Consider the following 8,316-nt stretch of genomic DNA (forward strand, 5'->3'; position numbering starts at 1 on the left):
CATCACTGACTCGATGGACGTGAGTCTGAGTGAACTCCGGGAGTTGCTGATGGACAGGGAGGCCTGGCGTGCTGTGATTCACGGGGGTCACAAAGAGTTGGACACGACTGATGGACTGAACTGAACTGAACTGATACATTTATAAAGTGCTGACTGCTGCTCCTGCTGCTAAGTCGCTTCAGTTGTGTCTGACTCTGTGTGCCGCCATAGACGGCAGCCCACCAGGCTCATCCATCCCTGGGATTCTCCAGGCAAGAACACTGGAGTGGGTTGCCATTTCCTTCTCCAATGCATGAAAGTGAAAAGTGAAAGTGAAGCTGCTCAGTCGTGGCCGACTCTTAGCGACCCCATGGACTGCAGCCTACCAGGCTCCTCTGTCCATGGGATTTTCCAGGCAAGAGTACTCAAATTCAGGCAATACATTATAGTTACAGAGCCCACGGACTTCTGTTCGTGGTAATTGAATTTAAGCTCAGCCAGTGTTTACCAGATTGAGAGCACATACCCTGGTACATAGAGGACTGATTAAGTAGTACATGCAATATTATTAAGTAATGTTGGGTCATGTATTAAGAATATTGGTCCTTCTCCAACTCTTCTGAATGTATCTCAGAGACAGTCTCATTTTGGTACTGGTCTTTAATACTCTTCTATTATGTGTGATATCTTCCTTTGGGGGATGGAGGTGGAGGACAGACAACCTAGTCTACATAAAATTTCACATGACTTGTTCCCATTGTATTTATTTTTACAGTTGCCACTTGCTTATAGCAGCTTCTACTGGATTTCCATTTATGGTAATGATATGAAATGTAAATGTTTAAACTTTAATAAAAGTAGATTGAAGAAGGGTATCAAGTAAATGTTAGTGGATGAATAACACTGATATAGCAAAAGCATGGTGGTGGCACTCTAAGCCACTTCGAAAATGCTGAACTAGACAAATTCCCTTGACAATTAAATTTGAAGTGGCTGCAAAAGACATGACAAGTGTAATCAGTAGTTGTGGAAGACTAGCTATGTTTCATGTGATCAGGAATTTTTAAAATATAAAAGGACAGGTCATGTTTTCTGTGGCTGGCTGGATGGGTGCATTTGTGGAAAATGCAGGAGAGTAGACTGAAAGTGGAGAGAGGTTGATTCGTGATTGGCCTTATATTCTGTGCTAAAAGGACACTGGAATTTTCCTTAAAATTGTGATGAGACTTTGGAAGATTTTAAGCAGGTTAGTGATCAGATTAAATTTGGGCTTTGACCTAACGGGGATGGTGTCTAGGCACAGGACGCTCCTAACCCTGGAGATAACTGCAGAGGAAGTCTGCTCACTGCAGGCTCCCTCCATAAAGAAGGATGGGCTGAGTCAAGCAACCTCAGTATTCTTCCCACGTTCACTCATCATATGCTTTAGTCCATCACCTCCAGGGCTGGAGAGAGTAAAGGGGGTGGGGAGAGCAGAAGTGCACATCAGTTGAGCTGCCTCCTCTGGAAGGAAAGATCAAGAACAGGGGTTAAATGAACTAGTCTGGAGGCATGGACATCTGTTTAAGAGAACTATTAACTATTCACTTTTAAGTACATAATTCTATCCAATTAACTCTCGCATCAATTACGATATTTTGAAGGTCCTCAGATTTCTCTGTGAGAGGTCATTTTCTTCATTAGGTTTCCAAAGAAAGATACAAGCATTAAAGAATTATGTTAAAATTGGAACAACCGTAAACAGTGTTAAACTAGGGTGGGCAGCAAAGGGACATCAGTACTTCAGTAGCTGGTGACCATGAGCAGGGTGACAGCAATCCAAGGCTTTTTCTTCTTCTGATAGGAGTCAGTCCCATCTCTTCCATGCACATAAATCCATTCCTTTGGAGGCATCACAAACTCTCAAAATATTTTTCTGTACAATGTTTTGCTTCATCTTAGCAGAACCAAAATGTAAATGCAATAAGAACTATTTATTTTTAAAGAACCAAGAAAAGGTAAGTGTCATTGATAAAAATTATTACTGATTTAGTTACTATTTAATAATACATCTTTTATACTTGGGGGCTTCCCAGGTGGCTCAGTAGTAAAGAATCTGCCTGCCAATGCTGGAGACACAGGAAATGCAGGTTCAGTCTCTGGGTCTGAAAGATCCCCTCGAGTAGGAAATGGCAAACCGCAGCAGTATTCTTGCCTGGAAAATCCCATGGACAGAGGAACCTGTGGACTATAGTCCATGGAATTGCAAAGAGTCAGATATGACTGAGCACACATGCAATACAGCTTTTATACTCATCAGGTATAAATTTCTTTGAGTTACTTTTCTTATGGTACGTACATCTAAGTAATGTGGGAAGGGTGAAATAGAAAATCCAAAATTCAGTCTGAAAGCAACCCAAAACTTTTATTAAAGAGACTGAAATGTGAAATCAGGGCTAGTCATTTGCTGAGATACTAGAATTTATGTACTTGTTTTTCTACAAGCAGTAGTTTATTTCCTGGTAACACCCCCAAAATAATCCATAAAATAAAAAAATGTACATGTTGGAAAGCATTTTGGGGATCTCTTGCCTGATAATAATCTGTCAACACTATTTCAGAGATTTTGATCTTTAAATAATCCTACAGAAAATTAATAACCGTGAGAGCGTATAGTTTGGTTTATACATGTTGATGGATTTTAGGAAATTACAGGGCAACAGTTCCTTCCTTCCTTCCTTCTGTCCCTCTCTCTCTCTCCCCTCCTCTCCCCCCTTTCTTTTTGTTATTGGTATATTTGCTTGTTTTTAGATGTCTGTCATGGATCACAGCACCATTGTGTACCCAAGCTAAGGACTAATCTCTGGTCAACAAGTAGTTTGTGATGTTTGTCATGGGCTTGCTCATCCTATGAGTAATGATCTAATTTGAATGACTAAGTAGTGGCTCTTGAAGAGACTGCATGCTATTTAGAGTGCATTAAATGGAGAGGCTCCAGACTTTCATTTTTTTCTTATACATGTTTTGTTCATGTACCCATCAAAGGATATTTCAGGGAATGCCAGCAAATGGAATAAGATGGTCCTTTTACTAATTCCTTTAAGAAAAATTTTACAGTGATGAGTTAAAAAAAATAATACCCAGTGCACTTTATGAAATAGAAAAAGAAGGGGACAAGCAGAGTACAAGCACCTCAGCTGCTGTTGAGTCAGTGATTCATTTCCGCCCAGTGGTTATTAAAGAAAGCTCAGTGATGAAGAACAAGAGGGGAGGGTGAGAGGAATGACTGATAAGGAAGGAATTTAAAGTAAAGTGAATGAAATTTAATTTCTAATCTTTGATGGAGTTGCAAATACAAAATTGTTTTTTTTTCTCCCTAGAGGAAAATCTCTGCTCCATAATCCCTTTCCTCTTCTAAATAAGTCAAATATAGAACTTCAAGTGAAATTAAAGCTCAAGCATTTACCCATAAGTTACAAATTGAATTCCAACTGATAAGAATTGAGTTAAATACTTTATCATCATGCCTGTTATAAAGATAATCAAATGATAATAATTGATAAAGATTAAGGAGTTTATTATCTATCATTAAATGTTCAATATTTAGAATTGATGTACATATAAACAAAGCAGACACATTTCCTATGTTCATAATACTGAAAAAGAAACCAATATGTGGGGTGAGATGTGATGTGTTCAGAGGATGTCTGAGGACAGCTAGTACATAGCATCCCTCTTTGCTGCTCAGATTCCAAACAAGTCGAGATATAAAACAAAGGAGGAGAGAGAGAACCAAAGCAAAATCCTTAGAGCTGCTGGAGTCTGGGGTGATCTTCCATCTCTCCTTGCAGTGGGCCTGTTGAAGAAGCCCGTAATTAGGCAGCATCTGCCTACTCAGGCACAGGATGTTGAGATGCTGAGATGCTGCAGAGCAAGTCTGCTCACTGCAAGCTGCTAAAGTAAAGAAGGATGAGTTGAATTAAACAGATTTAGTATTCTTCCTGCATTCACTCATCAAATACTTTAGTCCATCTTCTCCAGGGATGGAGACAGTAAGGTGGAGTGGGGAGAACAGAAGTGCACATCATTTGAGCTATCTTCCCTGGAAGGAAAGATCAGGAATGGGGAGAAAGAGAACCCTTCCCATTACATATCCAAAGGCACTGATGAAAATTTTAAGTGTAAATAGATAGCTTTACAGATTCTTTAGCTCAGACAGTGAAGAATCTGCCTGCAATGCAGGAGATCCGGGTTTGATCCCTGGGTCGGGATCCCCTGGAGAAGGAAATGACAGCCAACTCCAGTAATCTTGCCCGGAGAACCCCATGGACAAAAGAGTCTGGTGGGCTACAGTCCATGGGGTTACAAAGAGTTGGACAGGACTGAGTGACTAACAGTTTCAGTTTCAGATATCTTTAGAGATATTTTAAAACAGTGGACTTTCTTGTACATAAATTTGACTTCTTTCTCTACTAAAATCTTTTGTGATAGACATTTAGAGGTGAAAATTCTACACTGAAGTGGATGTGCTAATTTACCTCAATATAAGTAGGGTTTAGAGAATGCGCATTTCATTCAGTCATTTAACAAATCTTGGTTAAGACCAAGAACACTCCAGATGCTGTGTTAGCAATGGGGATGAGATGGTGGGAAAACAGACACCAGTTTCTCCTTAAACTTAACCATAGCGGGTTAGTGCATGCAAGTGAGTCATGTTTGACTCTTTGTGACTCCATGGACTGTAGCCCACCAGACTCCTCTGTCCATGGGATTTTCTAGGCAAGAATACTGGAGTGGGTTGCTATTTCCTTCTCCAGGGGATCTTCCCGAGCCAGAGACTAAACCTGCCTCGCCTGTGTCTCCTGCACTGGGAGGCAGATTCTTTACCACTGCACTACCTGAGAAGCCCATGGGGTGAGATAAGATTTAAATGTGACAAGTGCTAGGGTGGGACTGGGGTGTCAGGAATAGCTTTTGAGAAAAAGTGACATTCAGGCTGAAGCCTGAGAATGAGCTGTCCTAGTAAGGATGGGAGAGCAGAGGGAGTGGGGAGAATGATTCTGGCAAAGGTGATTCAAGGAGCAGTCTTTGAGATGGCCTACGGAACCACAGGTTTCATGGCTGAAATTTTGAATTTGAAATTCATCTGTGGTTCACTTTGAATAAATCTTTAAAACCATAATTGAGAGAGAATCTAATGTTTATATTTGCATTATTTTAAAGCCACATTTCCATAAAATGTATTCTGTGTGCTACTGGCTTATTCTGTGTGCTACAGGACTTCTGTGGTGGCTCAGTCCATAAAGAGTCTGTCTGCAATGCGGGAGACCCAGGTTCAATCCCAGGGTCGGGAAGATCCCGTGGAGAAGGACATAGAAACCCACTTCAGTATTCTTGCCTGGGAAATCCCTCCAAGGAATGCTCTTGTTGAATTCCTTGGAGTTCTCTTTTGGGCTTCCCTGAGAGCTCAGTTGCTTTTGAACTGTGGTGTCGGAGAAGATTCTTGAGAGTCCCTTGGACTGCAAGGAGATCCAACCAGTCCATCCTAAAGGAGATCAGTCCTGGGTGTTCATTGGAAGGACTGATGCTGAAGTTGAAACTCCGATACTTTGGCCACCTCATGTGAAGAGTTGACTCATTGGAAAAGACCCTGATGCTGGGAGGGATTGGGAGCAGGAGGAGAAGGGGACGACAGAGGATGAGATGGCTGGATGGCATCACCAACTCGATGGACATGAGTTTGGGTAAACTCTGTGAGTTGGTGATGGACAGGGAGGCCTGGCGTGCTGCAATTTTTGGGGTCGAAAAGAGTGGGACATGACTGAGAGACTGAACTGAACTGAGAGCTCAGTTGGTAAAGGATCCACCTGCAGTGCAGAAGACCCCCATTCGATTCCTGGGTGGGGAAGATCCAATAGGCTACCCACTCCAGTATTCTGGCCTGAAGAATTCCATGGACTGTAGTCCACAGGTGGCAGAGTCAGACACAACTGAGCCACTTTCACTTTCTTTCACTGGCTTATTAATGACATTAAGCAAAATTTTCCCTTCAAGAAGGTTATCTGAGATATGCAAGGATCCTCTAAGTGATTTTTCTGTCTCTAAATGATATTTCTTTCTTTTTTTTTATTTTTTTTACTTTACAATATTGTATTGGTTTTGCCATATATCAAAATGAATCCGCCACAGGTATACATGTGTTCCCCAACCTGAACCCTCCACCCTCCTCCCTCCCCATGCCATCCCTCTGGGTCGTCCCAGTGCACAAGCCCCAAGCATATATTTCTTTATTTAAAAGAAATTTTAAAATCTCCCCAGAATGTGAGTTGTTATTTTTCATTCCATTTCCCAATATATAGTGTCATTTTTCCTTCTGTAGGCTCAAATCTTTCTCTAGAGCAGGATTTTTTCTTTTTATGTCTTTATTGATTTGTTCTATTTATCATTTTCTTCAGAAAGAGAAATAATCTTCATAATGACTTTCAATTCTGTGCCCTCCATGTGGACATCTATCCCTCATCACAGAAGTCTTTGTTCTTCATTCCTCCATTTGGGAAGATTCTTCAAGTGTCTTCTAAATTGCTAAATCCATTTTCCTTCTCTCTTAGACCTAATGTTTGTGTTTCTAATATTGATTTTAAAACCTGGTTATAGCAAAGGAGAAAAGTAAAGATATACCCATTTGAATGCAGAGTTCCAAAGAATAGCAAGGAGAGATAAGAAAGCCTTCCTCAGCGATCAATGCAAAGAAATAGAGGAAAACAATAGAATGGGAAAGATTAGAGATCTCTTTAAGAAACTTAGAGATACCAAGGGAATATTTCATGCAAAAATGGGCTCAATAAAGGACAGAAATGGTATGGACCTAACAGAAGCAGAAAATATTAAGAAGAGGTGGCAAGAATACACAGAAGAACTGTACAAAAACTGTATCATGACCCAGATAACCACAATGGTGTGATCACTCACCTAGAGCCAGACATCCTGGAATGTGAAGTCAAGTGGGCCTTAGGAAGCATCACTACAAACAAAGCTAGTGGAGGTGATGGAATTCCAGTTGAGCTATTTCAAATCCTAAAAGATGATGCTGTGAAAGTGCTGCACTCAATATGCCAACAAATTTGGAAAACTCAGCAGTGGCCGCACGACTGGAAAAGGTCAATTTTCATTCCAATCCCAAAGAAAGGAAATGCCAAAGAATGTTCAAACTACTGCACAATTGCACTCATCTCACATGTTAGTAAAATAATGCTCAAAATTCTCCAAGCCAGGCTTCAGCAATACATGAACCTTGAACAGATGTTCAAGCTGGTTTTAGAAAAGGGAAAGAAACCAGAGATCAAATTGCCAACATCCACTAGATCATCGAAAAAGGAAAAGATTTCCAGAAAAACATCTATTTCTGCTTTATTGACTATGCCAAAGCCTTTGACTGTGTGGATCACAATAAACTGTGGAAAATTCTAAAAGAGATAGGAATACCAGACCACCTGACCTGCCTCTTGAGAAACGTATATGCAGGTCAGGCAGCAACAGTTAAAACTGGACATGGAACAATGGTCTGGTTCCAAATAGGAAAAGGAGTACGTCAAGGCTGTATATTGTCACCCTGCTTATTTATTTAGGGGATACACCAGGCTCTTTATCCACAAACATTATTCATTAAACCTTGTAACAGTGTAAAAAAAAATGCAGCAAACTCCCAGAAACTTGATTAAAGAAGACACCCACCAATCAGTCCATCAATTTGATAGCAAAAATGACAATCAAGTGCATTATGGAAAGAATTAAGAAAAACTAAGATTAATAGAACTTGCTGCCTTAAAAGGTAAACAAAAAACGCATGCACGCAGACATGCACACACACTCATTTAACAGTTGAGTGAAATTTTAAAAATTATTATTAATAATTTAGGAAAGTATAGTATATAAGTAATATATGCAGAATACATCATGAGAAATGCTGGGCTGGATGAAGCACAAGCTGGAATCAAGATTGCTGGGAGAAATATCAATAACTTCACATATGCAGATGACACCACCTTTATGGCAGAAAGTGAAGAAGAGCTAAAGAGCCTCTTGATGAAAGTGAAAGAGGAGAGTGAAAAAATTGGCTTAAAGCTCAACATTCAGAAAACTAAGATCACGCCATAACTTCATGGGAAATAGATGGGGAAACAGTGGAAACAGTGGCTGACTTTATTTTTGGGGGGCTCCAAAATCACTGCAGATGGTGATTGCAGCCATGAAATTAAAAGACGCTTACTCCTTGGAAGGAAAGTTATGACCAACCTAGACAGCATATTAAAAAAACAGAGACATTACTTTGCCAACAAAGTTCCATCTAGTCAAGGCTAT

At 40.3% G+C, this 8,316-nt stretch overlaps 1 protein-coding gene across 1 annotated transcript in view; it reads left to right on the forward strand.

The window, feature by feature from the left end:
• Window positions 1-8,316, forward strand: part of PTH2R (parathyroid hormone 2 receptor) — an 84,054-nt gene that overhangs the window by 49,730 nt on the left and 26,008 nt on the right. The gene's annotated exons all lie outside the window — the stretch shown is intronic.

The sequence above is a fragment of the Bison bison genome, unplaced genomic scaffold, assembly GCF_000754665.1.
Source record: "Bison bison bison isolate TAMUID 2011002044 unplaced genomic scaffold, Bison_UMD1.0 scf7180017864471, whole genome shotgun sequence".
NCBI classification, from domain to species: Eukaryota; Metazoa; Chordata; class Mammalia; order Artiodactyla; family Bovidae; genus Bison; species Bison bison.